The following is a 17280-nucleotide window of genomic DNA, read 5'->3' as shown; positions in this document are numbered from 1 at the left end:
CGACCGTGAGTGACGCGCAGACTTAGCGTTGCAAGCTCGGTTTCCCTACAAATAAAATATTCCTTTTATTCTCTCTCCCCTTCGGGCCTCTGTTCAAAACTTCAGCGTCGGAAATTACCCAAATTAAAATCTCCCTCCTCACTCTCTCTCTCTCCCATTTGTAACCTCCGTCTCCGTCGTCCGGCCGACCTCGCGAGTAAAAATCGAGAAAGTTTAATATTAAAATTTCCCTCATCGCTCTCTCTCCCTCGCTCGCTCCCTCCTTCAACGTCCTCCATCGTCCCTCATCCCTTGCGCTCCCGGTGGGAAAGTTTCTCCGGCATCTTCAATCACACAGTTGCTGTGTTAATCCACACCGTTATTGCATACAAAAATTTGTAAAGGCGCTAGCTGAAATAATTGTATAAAGATGCACCGCGCCTTTGCTTCGCTTCTAAACGTTGCATCAACTACTTCGTAGGAAACCGTCCTTATAGCATCTGACTTGGATTGGTCGTCATAGAAGGTCCGAAGGATTTATGTAACAACCGCCTGCAGCCACTTGGACTTTCCTTTGCTGCTACATGGTGTAACAGCTACATGGAGAGGTAGCTGCTACAACGTGTAGCAGTTAACTCTCCGTGTAGCTGCAACACCTTGTAGCAGCTAACTTGGTAAGTCGTGTTTCTAGCAGCCCTATTTTCTAGCAGAGATTAACCCAGTAACCATAGTTTTCATATTGTGTATATTAACTTGATTAAAAATTATTTTCCCAGTCTTACAGTGTCATGCTTTGTTTTGCTGCTACAGATTGATTGTAGATGTATATATATTTGCTTTAAAATTATTTAAAATTATTTAAAATTATTTATGCTGCTGATGCGCCCTTGGTTTGCTTTGCTGATACACGTTGAAGCAACTACCTCGACTAATAACTTGCTACACCTGTTTGTAGTTGTATATCATCTTGCTTAAAAATGATAAAAAGTTATTTGCGATGTTGCAACGCCTTTGCTTTGGTTTGCTACCACGTGTTGTAGCAGCTAATTCGACTAATAACTGCTATACATTGTAGCATTTACCTCTACATATAGCCGCCACAACTTGTTGCAGCTAAATCGGTAAGTCCTTTTTTTAGTAGCCATATTTTTGTAAAAAAATTAACCCTAAAAATATTTAATTGTCGTCTCCCTATTTAAACTTGCTAAAAAATGATTATAAATTATTTCCTCTATTGCAGCGCCTTTGCTTTGGTTTGCTGCGACGCGTTGTAGCAGCTACTTCGACTAATAACTGCTACACCTTGTAGCTGCTACCTCTATATGTAGCTACCAAAACCTGTGGCAGCTAAATCCATAAGTCCTCTTTTTAGTAGCCATATTTTTGTTCAAAGATTATCAACTTGCAAATAAAATGATTTAAAATAATTTCTGCTGCTATAACGCATTCAGTTTGCTTTGCTGCTATACGTTGAGGAAACTACTTCGACTAATAACTACTACAACTTGTAGCAGCTACCTCTACATGTAGCTACAACAAGCTGTGACAACTAAATCTATAAGTCCTTTTTTTAGTAGTCATATTTTTTGTACAAATATTATCAACTTGCAAAAAAAAAATATTTAAAATTATTTATGCTGCCTGAGCGCCTTCAGTTTGCTTTGCTGCTACACGTTGAAGAAGCTACTTCGACTAATGACTACTACACCTTGTAACAGCTATCTCTACATGTAGCTGCAATAACCTGTGGCAGCTAACTCGGGAGGTTAGCTGCTATAACGATCTAACAGCTCTTTCTTCGTTTACGCTCCAACAAAATGTTATTCTGTATTTTCAACCAATAATAGTTAATAGCAATATCTGGTTTTTATTAAGATCAATTAAATGAGGTTCTACACGTGGTAGAAGCAACTGTAGCACATTGAAAAAGTTAGTCTTCAGAAGCTGCTACACGTTGTAACAGTGTGATTGCCCAAATAACCTTTTCTACCCAAATACCTTTTTTCAATTATTGTGCTAATATATATACTGTGCAATTATATTTTTACCCTCATAGGCCAAAGTTTTAACCCCTAAACTCGCTGTGTGATAAATATTTCGAAGGAATTTCTTTGAGAGTACATCAGTGCCCCACGGAGTATTCATCAGTCAACCTCACCGCGACGACTTGTTTCTCATCCAAAGCTTCGCCTCCATCGTGAGTATTGTCTTAGGGTTTATCATTCAAAGCTTCACCTACTTTGATAGTTTGAATTTTTAGGATTTTGATCCATCTCCTAGCTGCTACAATGGGGTTTAATGTTTTTAGGTCACTATTCAATGAGGGTTTACTTTAAGGGAACCAAGAGGTTAAAAAAATTATTTATCTTTGATTTCGCAGCTCCTGTCGTTGAACTGCTACAAAATGATAGAACATGGTTAAACCCTACAGTGTTGATTGGCTTCTCACTATTGTAGCAGCTACTTGACACTAACTGCTACAACGTGTAGAGTATTCATGCTTAGCAGCAACAAGTCACAATGAACTATAGGAGAAATTATAGACATTGTAATGTATTAGATTATGATTTAAAAATAAGAGTGTCAGGTATCATAGTATGGGTGAAAATCAATTGCATTACAGTGAACGCAATTGAGTATCACTAAGATCTTACGTATTTTTTGGTATACAGAACTAAATGGCGAGCCAAAGAACTATTGCTTCCCGTGCATATCGCAAGAAAGTGTATTGGAAAAGTAACTACCCTCACTTCATGGGGTTTATATCATCACTCCACATAATCGATCGACAAATGGATATTGTATTTCTTTGTTACTGTTTTATTTACTACTACTAGCAGTATATCTAGATTACCAGTACAATCACTAATAGATTACGTAGATGATTTTACTAATTTAGGTAGGTATAATTGGTGTAAGGTTGTATATGACTATATCAGCCCACAACTGGGAGCCATTGGTCCGATGCTTTCACAGAGGCCAAAACCAGAGGGCCTTGCAGGAAATCAAGCTCCCATGCTCAGAGGGTTCGCACATCTTCTTGCTGTAAGTCCCTAAATATAATGATAGTCTCATAAGATTTATGCAAAGAGTATCATATTTAAACAATGTTTATTGTATTGTAGGTCTGGATGTGTGAACATGTCAGAATAATGGATCTTTATAGACAGCATGCCCTTTCAAGAATATACAGATAGAAGTGGTCAGGCTCCCGCGTTGAGACAATAAAGTCTAGGATCGCTGAATTACCTCCTGCAAAAATAATTGTTGATTTAAGTCTATCGGACCTAGAGACACACCTGCTCTCAAATGATTCCCTAGAAGATTTTATAGAGTATATTGATCAACAAATTGCAGAGAGGTTTTTACAATTAGCTTGGGAGGGTAATTGTGAACAAATTCCTGAGCAATTTACTGAAGAGGCAGCGGATGCTCAGGAAATTCCCCACCATGTTCCTGCACAGGCATCCGAAGCTCTGGAAAAGGCTGGACAAGTTCCTGAGCCATTTACTGTAGAATTTGTTAAGGAGAAAGAGGCTTGTACAAAATGTCAAGACAAGGAGGTCGAAAATTCTCGATTAGAGTCTGTGGTTGAGGGCAAGAACTAGATCATTGCCCAGATGGAGCGCAAAATTAGTGAGTTAATTGAGGAGAATAAAAAATGTGTTTGTGATGCAGAAACTTCATTAGCTTCCAAGGATAAAATAATAGATAAGAAGAACAGAATTATATAGCTAAAAGAGCAAATTATTACAGAGCAAGATATAAAAATTAAAGATCTTCAAAGTTAGATGCTTACGAAGGTTATTGACCCATTACCTGTCAATCGGCCATTAACCAGGACAAAGACTTATGCTACAAAGAGAAGGACACCAACAACTGCCAAAGAGATTAAGGGAGTGCCCTTGGCCAAAAGGAGTAAAAGAGTAACTTTTTAAGATGAGCATGAGTCAGAGATGGCCAAGGGCAAAGGAGAGGCATTTGTTGTGCCTCTTGTTAAAGTACAAGAAGGTCATAAACCATCTACTGTTGTGGCTGCCACATCTTCATCAAATAAACTATTGAATACGCTTGCCAAACAAAAATCCAAAATACTTAAGGTACGGTTTTGGTTGGTTAAATGTGTTATCTTTTAGTCTTAATTCACATATTACTGACACTGGAAAGTTGTCTCTATGTATTTTTTCAGCAAGCGAAGTCATATTTTTTTAAAAAATAAAGATGATGTGGTGGCAGAGGCATTGTTGAAATTGAGCCAGCTAAAGTGAGTTGGAAGTTTCTTGAGTTATACACTTACTAAAATGCAAATATATGATGGATTAAGAATGTATAATTTTATTGGGAATACAAGGTTAAATGACTTTGGCATTATCTGCTTATTTAATAGTGAAACAAACATTTCATTTTGTTGAATCAAATCAACCATGTCTAATATAAAAGTTGTTATAACACATATAATTTATGTAACAGCTTTAATTGTAGCAACAATAGGGAGTGTTGATGTAAACCAAATTATTGGACATGTATTATTTTTGGTTTTTGTAGGGCTACGACAAAGCCAATATGGTCCAACGGAATGATTGTTGGTTGCTACTCGGAAAACCTAGAGGTTCCACTGTACAAAAATTTTATACAAAGGTCTGAACCTTTTCCTAGCTACCATGTGTTCTTTTAAATTAAATTTTGGATCGCCTGCGGAACTTAACACGTTTGATCCAAAACTTAATCTATTTTTTCTTTTAGGTTTTGACTTGGATCTCCTGCGGAACTTAACACGTTTGATCCAAATCACCTAAGTTATTAATTCCATTAAATATTAATTTCCAAAATTGGTTCCCAGTACTGACGTGGCGAGGCACATGACTTTCTTGGATATGGGAGCAACCACCACCGACTAGACAAAACCTTTTAAGGAAAGCTAATATTTAATTTCCTAAAATAACTTTAGGTCAACCGAAAAGAACAATCAAATCACAAGGAAAAGAAAAACAAAAGAACACTATATCGAAAACAAATTCGAAACACTAGAATCATATGCCTCTTGTATTTAGTATTATTTCCAAAAATAACTAGTATGATGCGGAAAGAAAAATTACTAGTTATACCTTTTAGAAAGACCTCTTGATCTTCTACTGTATTCCTCTTCTAACCTCGGACGTTGTGTGGGCAACGATCTTCCAAGATGAGAACCACCTAGGCACCTTCTTCCTTCTTCCTTCAAGTTTCGGCCAAGCACAAGAACTTCCAAAGGATGAAGAATTTTCCACCAACCAAGCTCCAAGGGATGCATGCTTTCTCTCCTTCTTCTCCTTCCTTGATCCGACCACATCCTCCAAGCTCCAAGAGATGATAGATTTCGGCCACAACAAGAGGAGAGAAGAGAAAGGAAAGGGTCGGCCACCACACCAAGGAAAAGAGGGAGAAAAATAGAATAGAGTCCTTAGCATTGAAGCCTCCTCTACCCCTCTTTTATAATCCTTGGTCTTGGCAAATAAGAAAAATTTAATAAAAACTTCCTTAATTCTTTTGCCATTGAAAAGGAAAATTTATTTAATTAAAACAATTTTCTCTTTTCAAATTACAATGGCCGACCATAACAAATAATATCTCCAAGCAAATAAAATTTTAAACACCAATTAAAACTTCCTTATTTGCTTCCGGAAATTTATAAAAATTTCTCCAATAATTTTATCCCTTCATGATTGGTTTATAAAAAGGAAATTTAATAAATTAAAATATTTCTTTTAAACATGTGGATAAAAAGAAAGTTATCTCTATAAATTAAAATCTCTTTTAATCTACAAATAAGGAAAGATATCAAATCTTTTCTTAATCTTTTGTAGAAACTTATAAAAGAGAATATTTAATTTTAAACTCTCTTTTAAATCATGAAATGGTTAAAAAGGAAAGTTTTCTTAAAATTTAAAATCCTCCTTTAATCAACAAATAAGGAAAGATTTCAAATTTTAAACTCTCTTTTAAACATGTAGATGATTTACAAATAAGGAAAGTTTTTACCAAAAATTAAAACCATCCTTTTAAATTACAAATAAGGAAAGAGATTAATCTCTTCTCTTAATCTTTTGTAGAAAGCTATAAAAGGAAATTTTTAATTTTTAAACTCTCTTTTAAAATCATGATATCCACATAAGAAATACTTTTAATAAAAAATCCTCTTTAATATTCTAGTGGCCGACCACCTAAGCTTGGGACCCAAGCTTTGGCCGGCCACCTACATGGCTCATCCACTTGGTCTTGGCTGGCCCTAGCTTGGGTTCCAAGCTAGCTTGGCCAGCCCCATTGGTTGGGTAAGAAGGTGGGTATGCGGTGGGTATAAATCTCTATATACTAGAGGCTACGATAGGGACCGAGAGGAGGAATTGGTTTTGGTCTCCCGATAAAATTAAGCATCCCGTGCTCGCCCCGAACACACAACTTAATTTTATCAATAATAATTCATTCCACTAGAGAACTATTATTGAACTACCGCACCAATCCCAAATTACATTTTGGGCTCCTTCTTATCATAAGTGTGTTAGTCTCCCTGTGTTTAAGATAACAAATGTCCACTAATTAAGTAAGTTACTAACAACTCACTTAATTAATATCTAGCTCCAAGAGTAGTACCACTCAACTTCATCATCATGTCGGACTAAGTCCACCTGAAGGGTTTAACATGACAATCCTTATGAACTCCTCTTGGGGACATTCTCAACCTAGATTATTAGGACACAGTTTCCTTCTATAATCAACAACACACACTATAAGTGATATCATTTCCCAACTTATCGGGCTTATTGATTCATCGAACTAAATCTCACCCATTGATAAATTAAAGAAATAAATATCAAATATATGTGCTTGTTATTATATTAGGATTAAGAGCACACACTTCCATAATAACTGAGGTCTTTGTTCCTTTATAAAGTCAGTATAAAAGAAACGACCTCTAATGGTCCTACTCAATACACTCTTAGTGTACTAGTGTAATTATATAGTTAAGATAAACTAACACCTAATTACACTACAACCTTCCAATGGTTTGTTCCTTTCCATCATGGTCGTGAGCTACTGTTTATAATTTATAAGGTACTGATAACATGATCTTCTGTGTGTGACACCACACACCATGTTATCTACAATATAAATTAATTGAACAACTACATTTATCACAAATGTAGACATTTGACTAATGTGATTCTTATTTATAGATAAATGTTTTATACCAAAAGCTAGGCTTTTAGTATACATTCTAACAATGATATCATTGGATTTGTCATCTTTCCTATGTATTTTTTATTAGACTGTCTTCAGAGATGGTGATTACATAAATGCATATTTTGCAATAATTGCAGAGGAAGCCAAATCTCCCGGCAGACCTTATTGGCCATCTATATTTTGTCCTGCTGGTTTTGATGTAAGTATAACACCAACTCCTCCTATCTAGTTTTTTATTCTCAATATATGCCTCCACCAATGTTTGTCTGCATACACAGGATTTGTTTGCAATGACAACATATGAGGCATTTAACCTATCAGCAAGCACTGACACTGACAAGCCACTCAGGTATATATTCTGTCCATTAAATAATACAAATGATCACTGGCACCTACTGATCATAGATCTCCAAGAAGCTCAATATTTGCATTATAACTCACTTGGATCCTCAGAGCTATACACATCTAAGTTTCAAAAGTTTGTAAGTAACTTCCATGTTGAGTAAATTATAATTTATTGGATGTATGTGTGTATTGGTTACAAACTTCAAACTCGTGCAGGTTGATTTTTTTAAAAATATGGACCCATCTTATTATAAAATGTGGTATCCAGGGCTACATTCCTTAATATCAAGAGACTTTGAGGTATCTACGATCCTGGGTCCAACACAAGTAAAATCGTAAGTACATATGTTTATTCATAATTTTTATACATCCCCATATTTCTGCTAACAATTATAATATTAACAGTATGAAATCAACTTTATCTTTCAGGTTAGATTGTGTAATTTTTGTGATGTGATACACTGAGAGTTTAATGTACCGAAGGCCAACAGAATTTGGACAAGCTAAAATGAGAGAATTTATTTTTCATGTTGGTTATAAAATTTTTAGTAGCAAACACTGGATTAATGACAAGGTGAGGGTGTCGTATTGATACACTGATTGTAAAGGTAGTGTAAATCCCATAAAAATAGGCTAGGTGGTGTAAACTTATGTGTAATACTAGTGTCAATGCCTTGCGGAGCTAATACAGGGTATAACAACTAAAGATTATATATATTAAATGTGGCAAAATACAATTGTATATTTTTATGAATGGAAGTAGCTGCTACAACGTGTAGCAGCTAATCGTGAGAAGCTTCTACAAATTGTAGATGCTAATCCGCACTAACTGCTATAGAGTGTAGCATCTACTATTGAGATGATGCTGTAATTTATAGGAGATCACTTTCATACTTTATTTTGATAAATTATAATTATATTTCACCACCCCATCCGGTTGCCTTTAATGCGGTATATGGAAATGATGGTAAAAAAAAACTGCTACAACATTGTTATATATATTAACTTGGTAAAAAAATGTGAAATTATTTTAATCAGCAATAGCTACTACAACGTTGTAGCATGCACTGCACTATTTGCCGCACATTATAGCAGGCAGCTACATCATAAAGTATACCACTAGAATAACTGCTACACGTTGTAGCAGCTAATCCTAAGTATCTGCTACAACGTGTAGCACCTTACCGCCAGTATAACTGGCACACGTTGTAGCAGCTAGTCTTTTGTTGCTTCTATGTGTCCTTTCAGCATCTTTTGCTAGACGATGGCTTAGCTAGTCAGTGTTATCGAAATGTAGGCAGAAGATGCTACATGGTGTAGTAGGTATTGCAACACATTGTTGCATTCACATCTACTTATTCAAAGATGCTACAACGTGTAGCAAATTCTAAAGAGTAGCTGCTACACTGTGTAGCAGTTACTAGAGATTAGCTACTACACATTTGCTACGAAACTCCAGACACATAGCTCCCACATTGTGTAGCAGTTACTGCGGACTAGCAGCTACAAGGTGTATCAGCTACTGTAGCACAGTGTAGCATTAGCATCTAGTTTACCGATGATGCTACCATATGTAGCAACTCCTAATGAGTATAATTAGATTTGGTATTACTAGGTGTTAACATCTTCGCCTTAGCAGATCACGTCTCCGAATTAGCTGCTACAATGTTTATCAGCTAATCCTCACTAATTCCTATATAGTGTAGCAGCTAATATTCAGTAGCTGCTACACCGTGTAGTAGTTACTATTGATAAGATGGTATAATTTGTAGCAGCTAATCCGCACTAACTGCTACCGTGTGTTGCAGCTACTATTTAGAAAATGCTACAATTTATAGCAGCTAAGCCGCACTAACTGCTACAGAGTGTAGCAGCTACTCTTGAGAAGCTACTACAATTTGTAACATATCAGTTTATTACTGTATCTTGAAAAAGTATAATTATTTATGACCGTCCCCTTTGGTTGCATTTAATGTGTTATCTGGAAATGATGGTTCAGTTGCTACATGGATATATCAGCTACGACACTCTAGCTACTAAAATGTGGACTGCATGTTCGTTATTCGTGACTTCGTGTGTTTGTTCAGGACTCATGAGCCCACTTTAATTTACCACATTATGATATCCAACAAATCTAAGAAACAAAATAGGAACAATCTATTTATTGTAAATAATGCAGAGATTACATTGTCTGCTCTAATATTGTCAACACAACAAAATGATATGTGTCTGTCCATTAGACCGTAATTGTAATATTGAATATAGTGAAGATAGTAATATGAACCCCCTTGACCCCTCACATTGTTCTCTTTTGTTTTTCACCTGCCTTACGTCATTTCGTCGGCTATGAGAGAAGTGGGAGAAGTTCGTGGAGGCAAGAATCGTATGGTTATTCCATTAGGATTCCTCGGTGAACTCCCAAGGGTTTTCATTGCGAACATAGGATGTTGGGGAGATGATAGACCAGTTCATGAGCGGCCTAACCTTATCCACGTCATTTGGTCGAGGTTGGGAGAAGTTCGTCGTGACCAGAATCATATGGAGCCTACATGAGGATTCCTCAGTGCATGAAAGAAACACTTGAATATGTAGGATAGATGCAATGAAAGAACAAATGAAGGTGGTGTCAGGAAAATGACGTCAATCCAAGTAGAACTACTCATTTATCATTGGATTCATGAAAAGAGGCTCCCTGCCTCTGTTATATTGGAAAACAAAGGTGTTTAGTATTCATTATGGGAATAGTTGGATTGACGCGTCCACAGCTGTGCTTCTGACAAGGCCGATTTTTTAAGTCTTCAATGGTCATGATTTATAACAGTTATGAGTAGTCGTAGCTGTCATAAAAACAGCTATGAGTGGTCATTCTATGGACGTCACGGATGAATGAACCTGATGTGGTAGGTTACCATTAATCAATTGATGTGTCTATATAAATTTATTACTTTTTAAATTATATACTGGCCATCGAATTATTATATAGAGTTGAGCTTGTTAGTTGCATTACTAGTAATTGCTACACCTTGTAGCTGTTGGTGCGGTTAGCACTAACGGTTTAACTCAGGTTTTGATGAATGACAAATCAGGTTAAGTTAGGTTTGTTGTCTAACACTTTGATCGAGTGTGCAGGAGAAGTCCAGACAGGTCGATGGGCTGACCAGATGTCTGGCACGAAGCCCAGCTAGGTCGACGGGCTGACCGGATAGCTGGCACGAAGTCCAAGCGGGTCGACGGGCTGACCGGATGCTTAGGCACGAAGTCCAGCTAGGTCGATGGGCTGACCGGATAGCTGGCACGAAGTCCAGACGGGTCGACGGGCTGACCGGACGTCTGGCAGGTAAGTGAGGTAAGTCACTGGAGGGGAATGACTGCGAGGACGCGTTCCTGGGAAAGGAACATTAGGCGTCGATCCGGCTTAGATCCATTTCGGATATCTAAGTCGAGATCGTGACTAGATTCCGGTCTTGGAAAGACGGAATCTAAGTCATACTCTTTTTGCTAATTCATACTCACTTTGCTTATCTATAAAACTGTGCTGACAATCTGTGTTGCAGGGTATATTTGCCTCGGACTAACCTTTTCTTGCAGGAGAAGGACTTTCTGGAGAAGAGGGGTCCGGGCGCCCGGAGGCAAGTTTTATCCAAGCCGAGTCGTCGCCACGTGGAGTTCGCTGATTAGACTTGCCACGTCGCACCAGGGCGCCCGAAAGGGATCCAGGCACCCGGAGCAACATATAAAAGAAGCCCCAGGGGTGGAGCTTCAACATTAACTCAGAATCTACTGCTTGCTCTGCTGCTCTACGCTCTTGCGACGCCGCGAGGCTATTCCGACAAAGCGCTTTCTTAAGTCTAATTCTTCTTCTCTTGTCGGTATTTTATTTCTGTTAATTCCTGTACTTAATTATTTTGTAATCATCATTCGAATCGATAGTGATTGCCCATCGAAAGTACTCACGGAGTACGGGCCTTCGAGTAGGAGTCGTCACAGGCTCCGAACGAAGTAAATCCACTGTGTTCAATTTTCTTATTCCGCTGCATTTATACTCGCTGTTTTTCGAATCGATATTCACCCCCCCCTCTATCGACGTTTTACGATCCAACAAGTGGTATCAGAGCAGGTACCGCTCTGATTTGGTGCAACCACCAATCAAGCAAAGGGGAGTCGTTTTAAAGAAAAAAAATTATATATTGTTTGTCTTTTAAATAAAATCTTACGCCTTTCATTTTTTTTCCCTCTAAAACGGTTTTTGAAAAATACATCGCCATCTTTTCACCATTGTTTAGTATTTAAAAAATATTACATTTTCAAAATTTTGAAATAATATTTTTTTCAAATATTTTATTAATATCTTATTATTTTTTCCGAAAATAGTGAAATATTATTTTTTTTCAGCACTGCTAATCCAAGACCAAGTCTTGGGATTTTTTTTTTCTGTTTCTCTGTGTGCAAGAATAATGACTCTTCAAGAAGGACGGAACCCCCACGAACCACCACCATACGATCAAGATTTCAACTATTGGAAGCGATTAATGGAATGCTTCTTAGGAAGCGTAAACTTTGATTATTGGCTGATATTGAGAAAACCTTCTCAGAACTCAGAACTAAACACAAATGTAAGTAAAATCATTTGTAATATTTTACCTAACAATGTTTTATGCAGAGTAAAAAAGTACAAAGATGCACATGAGCTTTGGACCCAATTGATCAAACTTCACGAGGAGCCGATGGAGCTCGAGGATCAAGTAGAAATCGAATCCGAACTCGGGTTAGATCCAATCGAAAAGCCTACTGAATTAGGGGTTGCGCTCAAGGTTAGTGACATTTACCAAAATACCCCTGCTAATAGTAGTTTAAAAAATATGAGCATTGATATGGTTATTTATGAAAATATATGTGAAAATAATGTAGTTGACAATAATTACAAAAATACCCCTAAGATATTATCTAATAAAACAAATCCAATTAATTAAAAAAATTCAAACTTAACCTAAACAAATCTGAAAACTCAAATGATAGAGATGACAAGGTCAATATTGATCTAGATAAATTAATAAATTATTTAATAATCTAGACAATATTAATCTAGAAAATCCTATCCAAACTCAAGATAATTTAATTAATAAAAAAATAAATTTTAATGATAAGAATAATCTAATAAATTCCACAATTATATCAACTTAAAAAATAAAGAAAATATAAGAATAAAATCAAACACTTTGATAAAATCAAAACTAAATTTAACAAAATTAAAATTAAATGTTAAAAATAACATATTAAATAAAGATAATCTAAAAAATTCAAAATTAACAATTAATAAAAGGTTAAAAGATAAACCTTTAAGGAAATATAATTTAATTAATTCAAATTTAAAAATGAATAAAAACTTAAACTTTAAAAATAAGCTATTAAAGAAAGATAATTCAATTAACCTAATAAAAGTGAAATTGAAAGAAAATTTAAATATTAAATACATTCTCTTAAAGAAAGATAATTTGACTAATTTAATTAATTCAAAATTAAAAACTTGAATCTAAATTACAAATTAAACATTAAATTTTAACCAAAACTTAACTATAATAAACTCAGAACTAAAATCTAAATTAATGGCCAATAATTCAGGGGGAGGCTCCAGAATAGCTGGCACCTCCAAAACTAACCGACCCGACAAGGTAACCCTAACCAACCTACCCGAAAAGGGTAACCCCAACCAACCTACCCGACAGGGTAATTAGGACTAGTTAAAGAGGGTTCAAGTTTAACTTGAAAAATGGTACTGGTGAAGTTTTGGATGATAGTACGTTAGGGAAGCTTAGTCTATGCATGTCTAGGAAGATATGGCTTCGACCTGGTGCATCTGACTAAGTGGAACTAACCGAATCTACCCTTAATGAATCCTAACCAGTTAGACCAAGGTTTTGTACTAAGTCCAGTGGATAGGACTATTTGGAAAACCTCGAAGGCATGGTTACTTTAATGATGTCCGAGTGACTCACCATAGCCCAGAAGTTTATCCAGAGAACGCCTATTTGTTGAACCCAAAGCTAAACCTTAATCTAACACAAGTTAAAAACAAAAAAGTTGAACTTAATTCATCTCACAAAATTATAGGATTCCCTGATTGACAACATAGATCATGTGAGATGACTATTAAATTAAAATTAAATTAAAATTAAATTCTTTTTAACATAAAAATCTATTTTAAAAATTAAACTTAAATTTATTTTAAACTAAAAATTATTTTAACTTAAAAATTTATAATTTTAACTTAAAAATTTATTTTAACCTAAAAATTATTTTAACTTAAAAATTTATTTTAACCTAAAAATTATTTTAAATAAAAAATTTATTTTAACCTAAAAATTATTTTAACTTAATTATTTAAAAAAAACTTTTAAAAATCATTTTAAAAATTATTTTAAAAAATTATTTAAAAAAAAAACTTTTACAAAATCATTTTAAAAAAAAATTCTTTTCAAAATCATTTTAAAAATTCTTTAAAAAAAATTTATTTACAAACTTTTAAAAATCATTTTAAAAATTCTTTTAAAAATTATTTTAAAAACTTTTAAAACTTATTTTAAAAATTATTTTAAAAAAAAAACTTTTAAAAAATCATTTTAAAAATTCTTTTAAAAAAAAACTTTTACAAAATCATTTAAAAAAAAATCTTTTAAAAAATCTTTTAAAAACTTTTAAAACTTATTTTAAAAATTCTTTTTTAAAAAAAATTATTTAAAAAAAAACCTTTTAAAAAATCATTTAAAAATTATTTTCAAAAACATTTAAAAGTCATTTTTAAAATTCTTTTTAAAACTTTTAAAACTTATTTTAAAAATTCTTCAAAAAAAAATTATTTTAAACTTTTAAAAATCATTTTAAAAATTCTTTTAAAAATTATTTTAAAAATTTTTAAAACTTATTTTAAAAATTTTTAAAACTTATTTTAAAAAATTATTAAAAAATTTTTTTTTTTAAAATTCTTTTAAAATATATATATATATATATATATATTTAAAAAAAAACTTTTAAAAAATCATTTTAAAATTTCTTTTTAAAACTTTTAAAACTTATTTTAAAAATTCTTTAAAAACTATTTTAAAAAAAAAATTCATTTAAAAAATTAGTTAAAAACTCTTTTAAAAATTTATTTTAAAAAACTTTTAAAAATTATTTTAAACTCATTTAAAAATTATTTTAAAAAATGATTTAAAAACTCTTTTAAAATTATTTTAACATAAAAATTGTTTTAACTTAAAAATTAATTTTTTTATTTTAACTTAAAAAATATTTTTAAAATCATTTTAACTTAAAAATTATTTAAAAATTATTTTAACATAAAAATTATTTTAACTTAAAAATTATTTTAATATAAAAATTATTTTAATTAACTTAAAAATATTTTTAAAATTATTTTAACTTAAAAATTATTTCAAAAATTATTTTGAAAACTTTTAAAAATCATTTAAAAAAACTATTTTAAAAATCATTTAAAAACTATTTTAAAAATTATGTATCATTTTGAAAAATTCTTCTTATTTTTTCACTATAATAAAATTATGTTATCTTAAAAAAAAGTAATAATAATAAATCATTTCTATAGATTATTTTCACTTTAAAAATCATTATTTTGACTTTAAACTCATTTTTAATCTTAAACATCATTTTAACCTTAAAATTATTTTTTAATTTAACTTAACTGAAAATTAAATCTTAAATTAAAACTTAATATTGAAATTACAATTAAAATTAAAAATTTTAACTTAAACTTAAATTAACCACTAATATTAATTTAAATCTCAACTGAATCAAATGTATGTTAATTGACATAAAACATATTATAAAAATCATTTTAAAATCTTTTTAAATGCTGTTTTAGAAATCCCTTTAAAAAAAATTAAATAAATAATAATAATTAACACTTTCATTAACCAACTCAATCAAGTAATATGAAATTTAAATTATTTCACTAAGTATTAAATTATTAAATCAAGTAAAAACTAATCAATAAATTATTGATAATGCTTAACTGTTATTGAATTAATAAAATCTTATCTTATTTAACCTTAAACTAATGTTAAGCGCCTGAAATTAAAATTAATTAATAATTGAGTAATCAAATTCAAATAAACAGTTATACCAAGGATACAGAGATAATAATATAAGTGTTACTAAATTAGACAAATGTGTTAGGGCTTTGAAATTTAACACAACCAAATCTTAGTATTAACTTAAGGGGGAGATATTAAATTAAGGAGAGTAACCAATTCAGGGGGAAGTTTAATTTTTTCTTCCCCTAGAAAAATTAATAAATTAAAGGAGTATCAAATTCAGGGGGAGGTTTTTTTTAATCTCCTTAAGTGTTATTTTTTCTCTTTAAAATCTCTTTAGAAAATTCTACCCCAATTACTTTAAAAATCTTATATTAAAAATTCTTAGCAAATATTTTTAAAAGCTTTATTTTAGATATCAGGTTTAGGGAGAGGATTAAATCAACACTTAGCACCTAAATTATTTTCTCCACCTTAAACATAAAGTTTTTACAAACTTAGTCAGTATTGAAAAATAGATTTTTCTTCAAACTTAGTTTTGAAATCCTTAATCTTGAAAACTTATCCTTATAAACTTATTCTTGAAAACTAGTTTCTATAAAACTAAATTCTTCAATTTGATTTTATAAACTGCGGTTTTGAAAATTGAATCCTTTGCAAACTCAGTCTTGAAAAGTAAATTTATTCAAACTCAGTCTTGAAACTCTGATTTTGAAAACTCATGGTTGAAAAGTGTTTCAAAGTTGAAACGCATTTTGAAAATCTAAACCTTGAAATTTTGGTTTTAAAAACACATGTTTGAAAAGTGTTTTTAAAGTTGAAACTTACTTTGAAAATTTGATCTTAAAATTCTCTTTCTTAAGTTTTGCAAAGTCAATTTATTTTGCAAAAATTATCTTTCAAAATTACTCAAAATGTACTAAATACTAAGTTATGTTACTAAATTAGCTATTTTCAAAACTTAGTTATTTTACAAAAGTTAAGAAACGAAAGCTAAATTACTCCCCCATGTTAACCTAAATTTCCTACAGTTTTTTATGCATTATGTATTGTTGAATGGTTAATTTGTCTTCCTTATTTGATGAATGCCAAAGGGGGAGGGATAGGTGGTTAAGTTAGAAAAACAAAATAAAAACTAACTTAAACCTCATACTAGAACAAAATGTTTAAACTCTTTTTCGCATATTTTTTTTACTAACTTAACCAGGTTGTCATTCCATCAAAAAGGGGGAGATTGTTGGTGCGGTTAGCACTAACGGTTTAACTCAGGTTTTGATGAATGACAAATCAGGTTAAGTTAGGTTTGTTGTCTAACACTTTGATCGAGTGTGCAGGAGAAGTCCAGACAGGTCGACGGGCTGACCAGATGTCTGGCACGAAGCCCAGCTAGGTCGACGGGCTGACCGGATAGCTGGCACGAAGTCCAAGCGGGTCGACGGGCTGACCGGACGCTTAGGCACGAAGTCCAGCTAGGTCGACGGGCTGACCGGATAGCTGGCACGAAGTCCAGACGAGTCGACGGGCTGACCGGACGTCTGGCAGGTAAGTGAGGTAAGTCACTGGAGGGGAGTGACTGCGAGGACGCGTTCTCGGGAAAGGAACATTAGGCGTCGATCCGGCTTAGATCCATTTTGGATATCTAAGTCGAGATCGTGACTAGATTCCGGTCTCAGAAAGATGGAATCTAAGT

Source organism: Zingiber officinale, chromosome 8B (assembly GCF_018446385.1).
Source record: "Zingiber officinale cultivar Zhangliang chromosome 8B, Zo_v1.1, whole genome shotgun sequence".
Taxonomy (NCBI): Eukaryota; Viridiplantae; Streptophyta; class Magnoliopsida; order Zingiberales; family Zingiberaceae; genus Zingiber; species Zingiber officinale.
This window is presented reverse-complemented; position numbering follows the sequence as displayed.